Here is an 18,071-nt window from a genome sequence, read left to right on the forward strand (position 1 = left end):
TTTATGTATACAATGGAATATTCCTCAGCTATTAGAAATGACAAATACCCACCATTTGCTTCAATGTGGATGGAACTGGAGGGTATTATGCTGAGTGAAGTAAGTCAGTCGGAGAAGGACAAACATTATATGTTCTCATTCATTTGGGGAATATAAATAATAGTGAAAGGGAATATAAGGGAAGGGAGAAGAAATGTGTGGGAAATATCAGAAAGGGAGACAGAACGTAAAGACTGCTAACTCTGGGAAACGAACTAGGGGTGGTGGAAGGGGAGGAGGGCGGGGGGTGGGGGTGAATGGGTGACGGGCACTGGGGGTTATTCTGTATGTTAGTAAATTGAACACTAATAAAAAATAAATTTAAAAAAAAAGAAAAAAGTTATTTTAAAAATAATCTTTAATTGCCAATCTGTGGGCCACAGGCATTTGAAATGGGCTTTTAATCCATTTGGGAACATCTTTGTCTTTAAATTTAACAAAGACCTCTCTCTCTCTCTCTCTCTCTCTCTCTATATATATATATATATATATATATATATATCGAGATGAAAGAGGCAAGAACTCTTTATTGGAAAAAAGAATCTGCTCCTAATCAGTTTGACCAAAATGATAGATTTCTTCCCACTTGGAGAGGTGCAAACTCTATGTTCTTCACAGGATTTCTCTGTGTAAGTTGTTGAGTTCCTATCTTGTGTGTTCTCTGTTACAGTTACCTGTGAAAGTACAGTAAAGCCACCTTAGCTAATCAGGGGGTGAATAGGAAGGGGTGAAGAGGGATGAGAAAGCCATGTGTGATGAAAAAATCCATTTCAGTACATTAGGAATACAGAGCTGAATTTTTATATCTGTATCTATATGTCCATCTCTATATCCACTTCTGTATCTATATCTACTAAAGCTGGCTATCAGAATTTTGACTAGTGAAGAGTCCTGAAGTAATTTGCTTAAATAAATAAAACGATCTGTATGTAAAATAGTGTTTCTGAGTTGCAGGGGGAACCCAAAACAATGTAAGTATTGATTACTTGTCTGCAGTAATTACCATGTGTGATGAATTGGCGGCGTTCAATTTATCTTCCTTGGAAGGCTTGGTAATAGCATGGTACTTTGCCATATTGGAACTCGAGGAAAAGGAAAAATCAGTAATACTGACCCTGCTTTATTGAAAATTTTGACATTTTGTTCATTATGATTTTGTTTGCATTAATTTTGATTTAAAAAACTATTGCACTAAATATTATATATCTTGATAACTGAGATTTGGGGCATCCCTTTAACTTTTACATCCAAAGGGCATGCCTTATTGGCTTCATCTTTGTCCCAGCTATGACTTTGACTCTATTTAGAGTTCCTTACGTAAAAAGGCTTAAAAATGGCGTGGCAATTTACTCACGGAGAAACTGAGTCATGGGTTAGAACATTTGATGTCATACACTGATAGTCATATAGTGACTAATGAGGAATCATATGAGTAACTTTTTCTTTTATCAAATCAGAAAGCGATACTCCCTTGTTATATATTTACTAAGGCTTTATCCCTTTACCTTAATTCCCATTTCATATATTTGACTAGAAAAATGAACTTTTTCTAACTTTTTCAACATTGTCTCTCTCTCATGTATTAACACTTACAAAATGGGCAAAAGTTTCCCAACAATCTCTAGCAGTTTAATCCTCATTCCTGGCCTGTTACAATCTTCTGGACAGGAGAAGCGCTCTGTCTTAAAACAATGTGGGGAACAGATAATAGAAACTAGAATTTCCTGCAATATTCCTTCATCCTTCTCAAATACATTAGGCACAAAATCCCTCTTTTGCTTTCTCTCTTTCTCTAACCAACTTTTTAGAGCTTTTCAGTTTGAAAGTGAGATAGTGAGAAGAGCCAGAAGGTTATGAGAATTTCAGTGCATCAAAATGTTTGTCGAATTCGTTGGAAGAACAGCACATCCTGGAGCTATTATTGGCACAGCAAATAGTGAGTGACATTCAGAGTTTATACTGTTTGCTCTATGATACTGTTGGAATGAGTTTACATCACACACAGGACTTACCAAGAAGTGACTCTTTCTGGAATGGCCAATAACCATTTGTTCTTCGATTTATTATCACAGTGAAGTAAACTCATTATCTGTGGTTCAGATCTCTGGGGAAAAGGGAAACCTACACATGAGAAGAGAGTATCGTTTTAGCCCAGTGTTTCCCAAAGCTATCCCTTGAGTAGAGCTATAAAAATGGTTGCTTGGGGGAAATAAATTAGGAAGTTCTGCTCACTAAATGCTAGTTTTGGAGATGCACATGCTTCTTAGCATATGAAGGCTCTGAGAAATTCTGCAGGGAAAATATAAACGTATGGAGTTTTGTTTAACCCAGCTTTGACCACATTTTGTGATGGAACTTTTTCCTATTACTATGAAACAAGTTTTCCCAAAACTTAGACACTTAAAACAATAAATATTTTGTTATCACCTAGTTTCTGTGGATCAGGAATTTGGGAAGGAGTCACACCTGGATGGTTCTGATTTGGGGTCTTTCATGCAGTGTAGTCAGGTGGTGGCTGGTGCTAAATAGCAGGTGGCAGGGCATCTTTCTCTCTTTACGTCCCCTTGGAGTATCTCCTTGGGGGCTAGATTGGGCTTCCTCACAGCATGGCTGCGTCAAGATAGTAGGACTGTTTCATGGTAGCTCAGAGTTTCAATCCACAGGTGAAAGCTACAGTGATTTATAACCTTGGACATCATACAGCATTACTTCCACTGCTTTCTGTTACATGTAAGTAACAGGGTTACTTACAAGACCACAAAAGCAGGGAAATTCAATTCTATATCTTGATAAGAAAGTGGCAGAGTTCCATAAGAGCATGTAGACAGGAGGAGATATTGTTGCTACCATCTTTGGAGAATATATTCTACCACATAACCCTCTTTCCTCCATGGAATCTCTTCAATGTTGGTTCCATGAAGCACACTCTGTGAATGTTGCTTTAGGCAATTATCACTAGAGCTGTTTCTAAGTAAAAAGGCAGGCTAGTCAAAAAAGATGTCTTCATAGATTCTGGAGATGTCCAGATATGCAGTGCACAAAATGATTATTTGGCATGATGATATTTAAAGGTACCATTATTTAAAATCCTATAGTTCAGGCTGTACACACTTAGATGTTTAATTTCTATGGTTCAGAGAGGGTTAATGCTATAACCTTCCATATCAATGCCAATAATTGAATCAGAGTGTGTGGAATCTCTTGGCATTCATGTATCTATACTGGAGCTGGTCCAGAAGCAATCCAGAATGGTCCTTGAAAATCTTCTCCAAGTGATATGAGCCCTTAGAAAACTGAATGGCATTCTGGCAGGAAAGCTAAGCCTGGCCTAAGGAGGATCCACATATTTAAAAAATAAGGAACAATCTTCCACTTCATAACTCACTCTTACGTGAATTGTTGGCTTAAATAAGAAGAGGGTGCCTCTTCTCTTTGAAATAAATACTCCAGAGTAATAACAAAATATTTGAATTTAAAGCACTAGCTGTTAAATTTTAATTGACTTTAAATCAACATACTTAAAATTCATCCCCACACTAGTGATGAATTTTTATTGATTTTATCACAGAGCTGTCTTGCCTGCAAAGGCAATATTTGAAAGTCATCCAACAAGAGTTAAGAGTATATAGTCTGTGACATAGAACATTACTAGATTTTGTCTCTTTGTTTTTGTTTGAAGATAACCAACCTGTATGGGAATAAAATCCATCTATTTGAACTATTTTCTCTGAAGAGCCATAATTGTGCAACATACTCTTTGCTGAAAGAGTGACTGACAAATACTAGAGAATGGACTTAAAAGAACAAAATAATATGGAACAAAAACATTATATTGAGGCTGTCATTATTTTTAAAGAGTTTCAGAATTGCTGAGATGCTTCATAATGAAAACATGGTCTTTATATAAATTACAGAGTAGAAGTGGAAGTGTCAGTAATAATTCTGTTAGTTTTTATGAAAAATCCTCTGTGGGAGTAGGCACTCCATCCCTTGAGTTTCAGATCATATGTAGGAGCAAATATGAACACATCCAGGGAATATTGTGAGAGATACTTTCCATCACAAGCAGGGTGGATTCTTGTTGGAATGCACAAAAAATAAGGAAATCATATCTAAATTTTTTATGAGTCATGGCTATGGCAGATTCTGGGGTGTGCATTTTGGTAGACTTGCCAGGATTCTCACATCCTTGCTGCTGGTATCTGGTTTCAGGGCTTTTATAGACAAAGGATGGCCTGTAAAAGCCGTGATACCCCTGGATCAGGACACCTTGTAACCCCCATCTGTGGCGCCTGGGAAATGAAGCTAACTTTCTCATTCCAAGCTCTCGTTTTGTTTTTTGCTCCTGCATTTTGTTTCTTCATTGTTACTGCCAACACACACACTACACTTTCATTCAGATCGTGGGCATGATTCCAGTCTGAATTGTAGTCTCTCAATCTCTTTCTTTCTCTTGGTCTTCTTTTCTTTTCCCTGTGTCCTCCCTGCCCCCCTGCCACTTTTCCTTTCCCAGTCTATCCTTAACAAAAGGATAGGTAAAGTCTCAGCTTAGGCTTAGCCCTTGGGGAAAATCCAAAGGGCTCATGAACTTGGAAAAAAGATTACATATCTATTTCACTTCTACCTTGCAGAAATTTTGTATCTCCTTCTACTATGACTACTGGCAACTAATCATCTAGTAGAGGTAATACCTGTGACTTGATCACCAGCAGACAACACACTTATTTTCATTTTACATTAAAGTTGCTGCAGAATCTCAAAATGTAGTTTATGTCTCTGTCACTACTTCAAAATTATTATAGTAGTTAATGGGCCAGGGGCTAGATCATATTATATACTGTATTAATAAGAAGAAAAATTGTACTATATCACAAATTTTAAAAATTTTGATAACTTTTTCAATATAATTGGCTTCCTTTGCAATCGTATATATTGTATTTTATTCATTTACAACCATTATTCTGACACACATTCATAGGCTTCACCAGTCTGTCAATGGAGTCCAGGGCACAAAGACAGCTAAAACCATTCTGTAAACAAATAGGTAGGTCTGGAAATCCATGTCTGTTTCTTCGGTGTCCCAGGATAGCCGTTGTTACCATTTTTTTTTTTTTAAAGCATGATGTATTAAAAACTAATTTTGGTTATCTTTAAATTAGAATAATATTGCACATGATTCTTTTGGTGTTAATGGTGAATAAGAAATGTCTGGCAATGTTGGTTATTCGAATTCTAGGAAGCTAAGGCTGCCATCCAGGGCAATAGGCAGCCACTGGGAGTTCTCCCAGAGAAAGTGTGAAGCTGCAGATGTCATGCACAGACGTTAGCCTTTAGTGCTAACTAAAGCAGGAATGGGAGGGAGGGGACACCTGGGTGGCTCAGTGGTTGAGTGTCTGCCTTTGGCTCATGTTGTGACCCCGGGATCCTGTAATTGAGGTTCATATGGGGCTCCCTGCAGGGAGCCTGCTTCTCTCTCTGCCTATGTCTCTGCCTCTCTGTGTGTCTCTCATGAATAAATAAATAAAATATTTTTTTAAAAAAGGAATAAAAGGGAGATACCAGAGCTGCATCTGAGGAATGGGAAGGTTCTTCAAGGTCATTATGATTTCAAATCATTCAATTTTAACTTGGCCTCTCAAAACTTTTAGGTTCTACTAGTAGAAAATTTCTCTTGTGTGAGATGATAAACTTCCAACCTAGAAGGATTGATTTCTCTGTTCTTTTTTTATTTTTTATAACATCAAATGGAAGTAGTTCCTGCTATGCATGTGAGAGGGCAATAAAAGCAGGCGCAGATAGAGGTATCAGTTAAACCCTTACAGAGAATAATGTCCCAAACTGCCTAGATTCTAAGGATTTAATGAGTCCAATTCAGTTTAGAATAAAGAAATACAATGATCTATCCAGTGGATATTTGCTGGCTATTCATTTTAAATGAATAACCTTTTTAATAAAAAGAGCACGGATAAAAAAAATTAAATAAAAGCAGCATTTATAGCCAAATACCTGTTTTAGAATTCTTATTTTTCACAAATTGGTTTGCCCAAGGAGAGCAAGCCAGCACTCTCACCTCTGTGAGTCTGTGGTGCTAACACTGGTCTAAAGTGCTCTTCGCTCTAGATGTTAAATTAAGCTCTGGTGTGAAATGAATGCCAGACCATATGCAGGCTTTGACTGGATTGTCCCCCTTATTTTCTCTTTCTTTTATATATTTTTATTGGAGTTCGATTTGCCAACATATAGCATAACACCCAGTGCTCATCCTGTCAAGTGCCCCCCTCAGTGCCCGTCACCCAGTCACCCCATCCCCCCTTCCCACCTCCCTTCCCACCACCCCTTGTTCGTTTCCCAGAGTTAGGAGTCTCTCATGTTCTGTCACCCTCACTGATATTTTCACTCATTTTCTCTCCTTTCCCCTTTATTCCCTTTCACTATATTTTATATTCCCCAAATGAATGAAAGCATATAATGTTTGTCCTTCTCCAATTAACTTATTTCAATCAGCATAACACCCTCCAGTTCCATCCACGTTGAAGCAAATGGTGGGTATTTGTTGTTTCTAATGGCTGAGGAATATTCCATTGTATACATAAACCACATCTTCTTTATCTATTCATCTTTCGATGGACACCGAGGTTCCTTCCACAGTTTGGCTATCGTGGACATTACTGCTATAAACATTAGGGTTCAGGTGTCCCGGCGTTTCACTGCATCTGTATCTTTGGGGTAAATTCCCAGCAGTGCAATTGCTTGGTCATAGGGTAGCTCTATTTTTAACTCTTTGAGGAACCTCCACACAGTTTTCCAGAGTGGCTGCACCAGTTCACATTCCCACCAACAAGAAAGAGGGTTCCCTTTTCTCTGCATCCTCTCCAACATTTGTTGTTTCCTGTCTTGTTAATTTTCCCCATTCTCACTGGTATCTCACTGTGGTTTTGATTTATATTTCCCTGATGGCAAGGAATGCAGAACATTTTCTCATGTGCGTGTTGGCCATGTCTATGTCTTCCTCTGTGAGATTTCTGTTCATGTCTTTTGCCCATTTCATGATTGGATTGTTTATTTCTTTGCTGTTGAGTTTAATAAGTTCTTTATAGATCTTGGATATTAGCCCTTTAGCTGATATGTCATTTGCAAATATATTCTCCCATTCTGTAGGTTGTCTCTTAGTTTAGTTGACTGTTTCTTTTGCTGTGCAGAAGCTTTTTATCTTGATGAAGTCCCAATAATTCATTTTTGCTTTAGTTTTCCTTGCCTTCATAGATGTATCTTGCAAGAAGTTGCTGTGGCCAAGTTCAAAAAGGGTGTTGCCTGTGTTCTCCTCCAGGATTTGGATGGATTCTTGTCTCACATTTAGATATTTCATCCATTTTGAGTTTATCTTTGGGTCTGGTGTAACAGGATGGTCTAGTTTCATTCTTCTGCACGTGGCTGTCCAAGTTTCCCAGCACCATTTATTGAAGACACTGTCCTTTTTCCAGTGGATCATCTTTCCTGCTTTGTTGAATATTAGTTGCCCATAGAGTTGAGCGCCCATTTCTGGGTCTTCTATTCTGTTCCATTGATCTATGTGTCTGTTTTTGGGCCAGTACCACATTGTCTTGATGATCACAGCTTTGTAGTACAACCTGAAATCTGGCATTGTGATGCCCCCGGCTCTGGTTTTCTTTTTCAGTATTACCCTGGCTATTCTGGGTCTTTTCTGGTTCCACACAAATCTTAAGATTATTTGTTCCAACTCTCTGAAGAAAGGCCATCGTATTTTGATAGGGATTGCATTGAACATGTAAATTGCACCTGGGTAGCACAGACATTTTCACAATATTAATTCTTCTAATCCATGAGCATGGAATGTTTTTCCATCTCTTTGTGTCTTCCTCAATTTCTTTCAGAAGTGTTCTGTAGTTTTTAGGGTATAGATCCTTTACCTTTTTGGTTAGGTTTATTCCTACATATCTTACGCTTTTGGGTGCAGTTGTAAATGGGATTGACTCCTTAATTTCTCTTTCTTCAGTCTCATTGTTAGTGTATAGAAATGCCACTGACTTCTGGGCATTGATTTTGTATCCTGCCACACTGCCGAATTGCTGTATGAGTTCTAGCAATCTTGGGGTGGAGTCTTTTGGGTTTTCTATGTACAGTAGTATCATGTCATCTGCGAAGAGGGAGAGTTTGACTTCTTTTTCGCCAATTTGAATGCCTTTTATTTCTTTTTGTTGCCTGATTGCTGAGGCTAGGACTTCCAGTACTATGTTGAATAGCAGTGGTGAGAGTGGACATCCCTGTCGTGTTCCTGATCTTAGGGGAAAGGCTCCCAGTGTTTCCCCATTGAGAATGGTATTTGCTGTGGGCTTTTTGCAGATGGCTTTTAAGATGCTGAGGAATGTTTCCTCTATCCCTACACTCTGAAGAGTTTTGATCAGGAATGGGTGCTGTATTTAGTCAAGTGCTTTTTCTGCATCTATTGAGAGGATCATATGGTTCTTGTTTTTTCTCATGTTGATGTGATCTGTCACATTGATTGCTTTATGAGTGTTGAACTAGCCTTGCATCCCAGGGATAAATCCCACTTGGTCATGGTGAATAATCTTCTGAATATGCTGTTGGATCCTATTGGCTAGTATCTTGTTGAGAATTTTTACATCCATGTTCATCAGGGATATTGGTCTATAATTCTCCTTTTTGATGGGGTCTTTGTCTGGTTTTGGAATTAAGGTGATGCTGGCCTCATAAAACGAGTTTGGAAGTACTCCGTCCCTTCCTATCCTTCAGAACAGCTTTAGTGGAATAGGTATTCTTTCTTCTTTAAACGTTTGATAGAATTCCCCTGGGAGGACATCTGGCCTTGGACTTTTGTATCTTGGGAGATTTTTGATGACTGCTTCAATTTCCTCCCTGGTTATCAGCCTGTTCAGGTTTTCTATTTCTTCCTCTTCCAGTTTTGGTAGTTTGTGGTTTTCCAGAAATGTGTCCATTTCTTCTAGAGTGCCTAATTTATTGGCGTATAGCTGCTCATAATAAGTTTTTAAAATCGTTTGTATTTCCTTGGGTTTGGTTGTGATCTCTCCTTTTTCATTCGTGATTTTATTAATTTGAGTCTTTTCACTTTTGTTTTTAATAAGGCTGGCTAATGGTTTATCTATCTTATTAATTCTTTCAAAGAACCAACTCCTGGTTTTGTTGATCTGTTCTACAGTTCTTCTGGTCTCTATTTCATTGAGTTCTGCTCAAATCTTTATTAACTCTCTTCTGCTACTTGGTGTAGGTTTTATTTGCTGTTCTTTCTCCAGTTCCTTTAGGTGCAAGGTTAGCTTGTGTATTTGAGTTTTTTCCAATTTTTTGAGGGATGCTTTTATTGTGATGTATTTCCCTCTTAGGGCTGCTTTTGCTATATCCCAAAGATTTTGAATGGTTTTATCTTCATTCTCATCAGTTTTCATGCATCTTTTTAATTCTTCTCTAATTTCCTGGTTGACCCTTTCATCTTTTAGCAGGATGCTCTTTAACCTCCACGTGTTTGTTTCTTCCAAATTTTTTCTTGTGATTGAGTTCTAGTTTCAAAGCATTGTGGTCTGAAAATATGCAGGGTACAATCCCAGTCTTTTGGTATCAGTTGAGACCTGATTTGTGACCCAGTATGTGGTGTACTCTGGAGAAAGTTCCATGTGCACTTGAGAAGAATGTGTATTCAGTTGCATTTGGATGTAAAGTTCTGTAAATATCTTGAAATCCATCTGGTCCAGTGTATCATTTAAAGCTCTTGTTTCTTTGGAGATGCTTTGCTTAGAAGATCTGTCATTTGCAGAAAGTGCCATGTTGTAGACTCCCAGTATTAATGTATTATTATCTAAGTATGTCTTTACTTTGGTTATTAATTGATACACTTGGCAGCTCCCACATTAGGGGCATAAATATTCATGATTCTTAGGTCCTCTTATTGGATAGACCCTTTAAGTATGATATAGTGTCCCTCTTCATCTCTTACTACAGTCTTTGGGATAAACTTTAATTTATCTGATATGAGGATTGCTACCCCTGCTTTCTTTTGAGAACCATTTGAATGGTAAATGGTTCTCCAACCTTTCATTTTCAGACTATAGGTGTCTGTAGGTCTAAAATGAGTCTCTAGTAGATAGCAAGTAGATGGGTCTTGCTTTTTTATCCAGTCTGAAACCCCTCACCTTTTGATGGGATCATGAAGCCCATTCACGTTCAGAGTTACTATTGAAAGATATGAATTTAGTGTCATCATAATACCTATTCAGTCCCTGTTTTCGTGGATTGTTTTTTTGGTCATCCTCTTTCTTTTACAGAGTCCTCCTTAATATTTCTTGCAGAGCTGGTTTGGTGGTCACATATTCTTTAAGTTTCTGCCTATCCTGGAAGCTCTTTATTTCTCTTTCTATTCTGAATGAGAGCCTTGCTGGATAAAGTATTTTTGGCTGCAGGTTCTTCTCATTTGGGACCCTGACTATATCCTGCCAGCCCTTTCTGGCCTGCCAGGTCTCTGTGGAGAGGTCTACTGTTAATCTAATATTTCTCCCCATATAGGTTAGGGATCTCTTGTCTCTTGCTGCTTTAAGGATTTTCTCTTTATCTTTGGAATTTGCAAGCTTCACTATTAAATGTTGAGGTGTTGAACGGTTTTTATTAATTTTAGGGGCGGACCTCTCTATCACCTGGATCTGAATTCCTGTTTCCCTCCCCATGTTAGGGAAGTTCTCAGCTATGATTTGTTCAACTATGCTTTCTGGTCCTCTGTCCCTCTCAGCGCCCTCTGGAACCCCAATTAAACATAGATTTTTCCTTCTGTAGCTGTCATTTATTTCCCTTAATCTTTCCTCATGGTCTTTTAATTGTTTTTCTCTTTTTTCTTCAGCTTCCTTCCTTGCCATCAACTTGTCTTCTATGTTCTTTCTTCTACCTCATTACCCTTGTCGTTAGGACCTCCAGTTTGGATTGCATCTCATTTAATTGATTTTTAATTTCAGCCTGATTAGATCAAAATCTGCAGTCATGAAGTCTCTTGAATCCTTTATGTTTTTTTCCAGAGCCACCAGTAGCTTTATAATTGTGTTTCTGAATTGGTTTTCTGACATCGAATTGTAATCCAAATTCTGTAACTCTGTGGCAGAGAGCACTGTTTCTGATTCTTTCTTTTCTTTTGTGGTGAGTTCTTCTTTCCAGTCATTTTGCTCAGTGCAGAGTGCCTAAAAATGACTTGTAGTGGAAAAAGGAAGAAAAAAAGTAAAGGAGGGGTACCCTCTGGTTCTATATACTGTAAATTCCTTGACTTCTCCCTTGAGGAAGGAGGGGGAACTCAGCCAAGAACTTCCTCTTCCCTTGTCCTTCCAGCTGGTCTTCTGGGGGAAGGGCCTGCTGTGCTGATTCTCAGATGTGTGCACCTGGGGAAGCTGGCCCACCCCGCCCCTGCTGGGTACAGAGCTCAGTGGGAACTGTTTACCCTGTGAAGTCTCTGACCCCTGGCAGCCCTGCTCTGTCCCAGGCACAGGGTGGCACAAGGAGGAACAACCACATTGGCAGCGGCCAGCTCCCCAGCCCTGGAGTCAGCTCCTGCAGTAACTACTGCAGCTTCCAGTCCACACTGGCCTGGATGCTCCCGGGGTGCCGGGTGGCACTGATCTTCACAGCTTGGGGGCACCTGGTGGCAGGAGTGTCCTCGCTGTCCTGTGCCCTCCTCCCTACGCCTGTCCCAGGGGGAGCATAGGATCCTGGGCTATGTTCCCCGGCGCCTTGGGATCTGGGGCCTGTGCTGCTGGAATCGCACTCCCAGGGCCGCAGCCCCCAAAGGCAGCAGGGCGCAGCCCCCTCTGCCCGGAGCCCCACTGGACCCACCGGCTTCTCCCAAGGCCCCGCTGGGCACACTCCAGCCCTTTACCATGCTCGGCCCGTGGTGCGTCGGGTGCCCTCCCCGGGTGCACTTCCTCTGTTATTGACCCCGGGAAACAGCAGGCTTCCCCACCCCTCCTGCAGTTCTGCTCGATTTCCCTGCTGAGTGCCTTTCCCTCCGGGAAGAATCCGGTCAGATTGTTAAAGTTCCTGCTTCTCCGGAACTGGGCTCTCCAGTCTTGGGGGCTCTTGCTCTGCGGCCTTACCCCAGCTCCTTGCGGGGCCCCTCCCTTACTGGATTCTTTTTTATTTATTTATTTTTTCCCACCTTCCTACCTTGTTAGAAGTGAAAACTCTTCTCTCTGTAACGTTCCAGCTGCTCTCTCTTAAAATCTCAGGTGGAATTCATAGGTTTTCAGGATGATTTGAAAGTTATCAGGCAGCCTGGGTGGCTCAGTGGTTTAGCCTGCCTTCAGCCCAGGGAGACCTGGGATCAAGTCCCACATCAGGCTCCCTGTATGGAACCTGCCTCTCTCTCTCTCTCTCTCTCTCTCTGTGTGTGTGTGTTTGTCTCTCATGAATAAATAAAATTTTTTAAAAAGTTATCTAAGTAAGTTGGTGGGGACAGGTGACTTGGGGACCTACTTCTCTGCCATCTTGCCCTGCCCCCTCCCCTCATTTTCAAATGAAAGTTTAAATATACTTAGATCTAGAAGGAATTATATAGTTAACACCTATGCTCACCACTTTGCTGTTACCATTAAGTGATACTATATTCACTTTAACACAAACATAACTATTTCTCTACTTGTCCATCAATCCATCTTACTGTTTTGAAAATTAATTTCAGAGTGAGTTACAGACATCTGGTATACCACTCTCCTAAATACATCAGCAAGCATATCATTATAGTTTCTTTCTTTTTCTTTTTGAGGTAAAATTTGTATATAAGGAAAGACATATAAGTGTACCATTTGTGGAGTTCTGACAAAGGCATACAGCTGTGTAGCCTACTGCATCCAGATATAGAACATTACCCCCACCCCACTTCACTGGTTCATGCTCCTTTGCACTCAATCTCCATGCCGCCATCTCTCAGGGCTAATCATGGTTCTGAGTTGTTCACTAACAATTAGTTTTGCCTTGCTGCAAACAACACTTTTTAGGCTACAAAACTAATACATATTTATTATTTTTAAAAAGATTTATTTATTTATGTGAGAGAAAGAGAGCGGGCAGGGAGAAGGGCAGAGAGGGAAACAATCTCAAGTGAGCTCTGCCTGAGTGCCTGATGTGGGGCTCAATTCCGTGACCCTGAGATAATGACTTGAGCTGAAATCAGGAAGCAGACCCTTAACTGACTGAGCCCCCCCAGGTTCCCCAATACATATTTACTAAAGGGCATTTTAAAACAACATTTAAGGAACATAATGGAGATTATAATATATAAAGCATTCTGTAGTCCTCATTTTCCCTTACATATTTTCTCAATTAAAAGCATAACTTTGAATGACTACATAATTTTGGTAATTTGAGTGAGGTCCTATAATCCTATAATGGCTCTAGAGTTACTTTTCTCCCTTTGTGTAATCCTTGACTATCAGAAGGAAGACGTGGCAGGTTCAGTGTAAACAGACCTGCTGGAAAACAGGCTGGCTGAAAGAGAAACATTCTAGTTTTTTTTTCTTTTTTAAAGATATTTTTATTTATTTTAGGGGGGTGGGGCACGTGCAGCAGGGAGAGGGGCAGAGGGAGAGAGAGAGAATCTCAAGTAGATTCCCCACTGAGCTCAGAGACCAACAGGGGGCTCCATCTCACAACCCTGATATCATGAACTGAGCCGAAATCAAGAGTCAGATGCTTAACCGACTGAGCCACTCAGGTCCCCTGAAATATTCTAGTTTTTATGGCTTTAGTCATGTTCTTCTTCTCCCTTTGCCAAACAGTTTATACCTCAACTGTTGGCATCTATGGTGATTTCTCTTACTCCTAATCCTGTCTGTTAATTACTGGCATCTCTTTCTGATCATGTTCTGTTCTAAAGGGATTTTGAAGCATTTCTAATAAATGCTCACTTGGTTTTAATCACCTAGCAGCCAAGTGTGACAAGCTGCAGTGGTCCTACGCTTATAAGAGACAAGGTCCTACTCCACGCAGGGGCCCGCTCCTGCAGGTTGACAGCAGTGGATGTAAGTTGGTCTGAAGCCACGGATGTGGGTGAGATGCTCTCATACAAGGAGGTTCAAGGTAACACACCAACAATTACCCTGCCATTTCTCCAATTAATTCATTGATAATATATTTTTTGAAATAACACTTCTTGTTCTTATTGTATACAAGCCATTCTTCTAAGGGCTATGTATGTATTGTTAATCCCTATGAGGTTGATATTCTTATTAGTTTTTTCATTTTGCTGAGGAGTAAATGTAGGCTGGTGAGATTCAATAACTGGTCTAACTTCACACATCTAGTACAAGTAGTGCAGTCTATACTGAAACCAAGAGTCTCGTTGCCCTCTGCTTTGTATCTGTTTCTCACAGAAAGAAACAGTGAGAAAGTTTTTTCTCTGGGTTTAACGTTTGGCTCTAATCTAAGTCATGATTTTTGTAGAGTCAACTCTACTGATCTCAGTTCACAACCATGAGAGCCAGATATCTAGATGAAGCAAGAGTTCAGAACAGGAATCAGAACACTATATCTCCAAAGTGCCAGGTAGTTTATATTTTAGGCTTTATGATATAGTCTATCATAACTATTCAACTCTGCCTTCATAGCAGCCATAGATAATATGTATGTAAATGAGCCTAGTCATGTTCCAGTAAAATTTTGTTTACAAAATCAGATGTCAGGCAACATTTGGCCCATGGTAGAGAAGTAGTTACAATGTTATGGATAACAACTTCTTTGAGATTCAGATGAAAGCAATGGATTCCTCACCCATAATGAGCCACATAAACATGCATAAAGCCTTTTGCATGTATTGATAAGTATATTAATATATGCAAGTATGTGTACATCTATGGTATATTTATATTTATATATCAACTGATACACATATATTAATTGGTACATTTATACTTACTGATATATTGCCTTGAAATATTATACTCTTCAGAAAAATCAGAACATAATCTTTACAAATAATTCATCTCATAAATACTTTTCATGCAAAAGTTAATCCCATCCCCGACAAAGTGAAGTAATTCCAAATTGCATAATTAAAGCAAAAATTATATCTACCCCAAAGCAAGTCTAATATAAAGGCTGTTTCTGAATGCAAAGATCATCTTTAACATCCTAATGGTTGTGACTTTTTGTTTTCATGGTAACAGAAGCTGAGAGCCCTAATAGAGGTGTATAAGTAGAATCAGAACTCTAAAAGGTCTCTTTATCAGATAATGATTGATGGGTATCAAGATCAAGGCATTCTGGATTTCCCAGAGGCTCTTAAGTTGAATTGATATTGTATTACTTCCTTTGTTCCTAAAGCAAGAGGTCACCCTGGCAGGCTTTTTTATCATTGGTGTTGTTTATGGCAGTGAGGAAAGGATTACAGATTGCCATTTAAATTTTAAGGGTCATCTGAGTTTAAGAGGCATGTAAAAGAGTTCTGCAATGTTTCTGATTATCCGTAGAGTTCTACTTGTTGAGGTACTCTGGTGATAGAAAGTTGACATAGTCCTTGAATCAGTCAAGAGAGAGCTAGATTACATTATAACAAAGAACTAGCAGATCTCAGTAGCTTAAAAGGTTTATTTCTTGCTCATGTCAACCTTGGATTGGTTGGATGCTCCATTACATAGCTTCATCTGGCACAGACCAGAGCCCAAACTTGAAAAGCAAGCACTGTCTGGAGCACTGGCAACTGTCATAGAAGAAGAGAAAGGGTATGTGGTGACGTATGGGCTGGATCCTAAAGCAACTGATTATATTTCATGGGCAAGCAACAAGCTCCAATGAATGGGGAATTATAATCCTAGCACATTTCTGGAAGGAAAAAGAAACAAGACAATTTTGAACAACCATTCTGATATCATCATTGACCTGATCTTAATTCCTTTTTCTAGAGTAGAGTTGTGGCCAAAATAGTTTAAGTTTTCTAAAAACTGGTTTGCCTCTTCAACTACCCAATCCCTTGCTCTAATGAGGTTGATAACTCTCCTGACAGTATGTAAGGCTTCTTTCAGAATTTTTAATCTGAAATCATCAGAATCTTTGACGTCAATATATCTCAGATGCAGAAGGCAATGAGGCATTATGACTTTTCCATCCCAAGCAGGAAAATTAGATGTATTGTCAATCATCACAAATGTAATTTCTGCAAGCAGGGTCCATAAGAACTGTTTGGGAAATACATTTAGTATCATTTTGAGGATATCAGTGTCCTTACTGGTTTCCTAAAAGGTGAAATAATACAGGAATCCATTGTTAAATGTGTCCATATGTATATAACAGATGAAAACTAAGAAATGGCTACACTGAAAGCAGTCCAGGTGGCTCAGAGGTTTAGCGCTGCCTTCAGCCCAGGGCCTGATCCTGGAGACCTTGAATCAAGTCCCATGTCCGGCTCCCTGCGTGGAGCCTGCTTCTTCCTCTGCCTGTGTCTCAGCCTCTCTGTGTGTGTCTGTGTCTCTCATGAATAGATAAATAAAATCTTAAAAAAAAAAGAAATGGCTGCACTGAGAAATATCAATAATTTCTTCTAGTTGTCTGTGTAAAGAAAATGGCACAACTTCCAAGTCCTTCATAACCTGCTTCAAAATTGCAGATGGCATGCCTGATGGGAAGGGAAATATCTCCATCTTCGGGGCTATTGCCTTAGTATTCTTCCTTTGTTCCAAGCAATTATGTAAAATACACATTTCTATAACATGTGACTTTATTAAGAGTCCTTAAGTCATGCTTCTCAACATGAAAATTTCCCTTATAGGATATTTTAAGATGAGGACTTTATATTGAGCCTTGGTTTTAGAAAGAATCCCTACTACTAGTGTAATCTGGTATCAGGTAAGATGCTTTTTTAGCCTTTCTGATTTTGTGCAACCAATGGGAAGGAATGTGCCATATAAAAAGCACTATTGCTTTTATGTCCCAGTATATATGGTGGTAAATCTAAAATCAAAGGCTATGTAAGACTCGTTGTATTTCATTTCTTTGTTAATTTCTAACAGAAACCTGGCCTGGTATTGAGTATAGAGAATTTTTATAAGGATCATGATGTAATTATATACTTCTTTAATTGATGGGAAACTATTCTTGGCTTAATAACATGGGGATGATGATAGAAACTGTACTTTAAACGACCACGCAGGAATATTCCATAACCCTTATACAACCGTGTTCCTTGGATACAACCAAAGCCTTGATAAAATAATTTGAAATGAAAATACATTTTCTAAAAAAACAAAAAGTTACAGAAAAGAAATCCAACAAATAAAGATAAATATTTGTGCCTGATTTATTGAGCTGCCCTCCAAAGCTGATACACCAAAATTAAAGTGCCTTGTTTACCAAAATAAAAATCCTCTTTGAATATTTTAAGGCTATTTGAAAAACTAAAGAACCACAAGCTTTTGGCATGAATTCTTTTTAAATAGGGACATTATTGAGATGTAACTTTTTTTTCTCTTGGTAAACTTCCAGCCTTCAAGGACTTTCCATTAATGGATGCCAGATTACAGATAAAGCCATTAAAGCTTTAGTTAAAAAGCAGGAAACAGGTAATAATGACAAGCTTCTCATTTACATATACCTTTCATTTATGTATCGCCCATCAGTTTACAGAGGGCATTCTATTGTCTTATTTGTGTTATATTATTTGGTGTTTCATCAAGCACTCATCATCCACATTTGTCAGTTGAATAAACTAAGGCCCAGAGCCATTAAGTGATCTATTAACTGGCACACAGAAAGTAATAGAAGCTAGACTTTCCAGTTTCTAACATAGTGTGTTCTGGCACAACTCATGGAAAGGTCTGGAAATGTTTTCCCTCCCTCCTCTTGTTCAGAACCTCAAGGCTAATCACAAATAACTAGAGACTTTTCCCATCATAATTTTGATGAAATCAAATTGAAAAAGTTAATACCATGCATTTATCCCACCATTCTGGAAAGATCAAATGACGATTTTTTCAGTAGCTATCATTCTCTCACACTTTGGGAGAGGAATTGTCCACCAACTA

The 18,071-nt window shown here is 39.0% G+C and overlaps 1 protein-coding gene and 1 long non-coding RNA gene across 11 annotated transcripts in view; one reads left to right on the forward strand and one right to left on the reverse strand.

Annotated features, from left to right (window-relative positions):
- RASEF (RAS and EF-hand domain containing) overlaps window positions 1-18,071 on the forward strand; it is a 209,408-nt gene that overhangs the window by 65,701 nt on the left and 125,636 nt on the right. The gene's annotated exons all lie outside the window — the stretch shown is intronic.
- Window positions 1-18,071, reverse strand: part of LOC144318574 (uncharacterized) — a 102,472-nt gene that overhangs the window by 35,989 nt on the left and 48,412 nt on the right. For 3 of the 5 annotated variants that reach the window (XR_013384634.1, XR_013384638.1, XR_013384628.1), the window contains exon 3: window positions 2,052-2,160. This is a non-coding gene — a long non-coding RNA (uncharacterized LOC144318574). Of the gene's footprint in view, window positions 1-522; window positions 714-2,051; window positions 2,161-18,071 lie in introns of those variants that run through there. The other 2 variants (XR_013384625.1, XR_013384636.1) reach the window with 1 other exon arrangement.

The sequence above is a fragment of the Canis aureus genome, chromosome 1 (assembly GCF_053574225.1).
Source record: "Canis aureus isolate CA01 chromosome 1, VMU_Caureus_v.1.0, whole genome shotgun sequence".
NCBI lineage: Eukaryota > Metazoa > Chordata > Mammalia > Carnivora > Canidae > Canis > Canis aureus.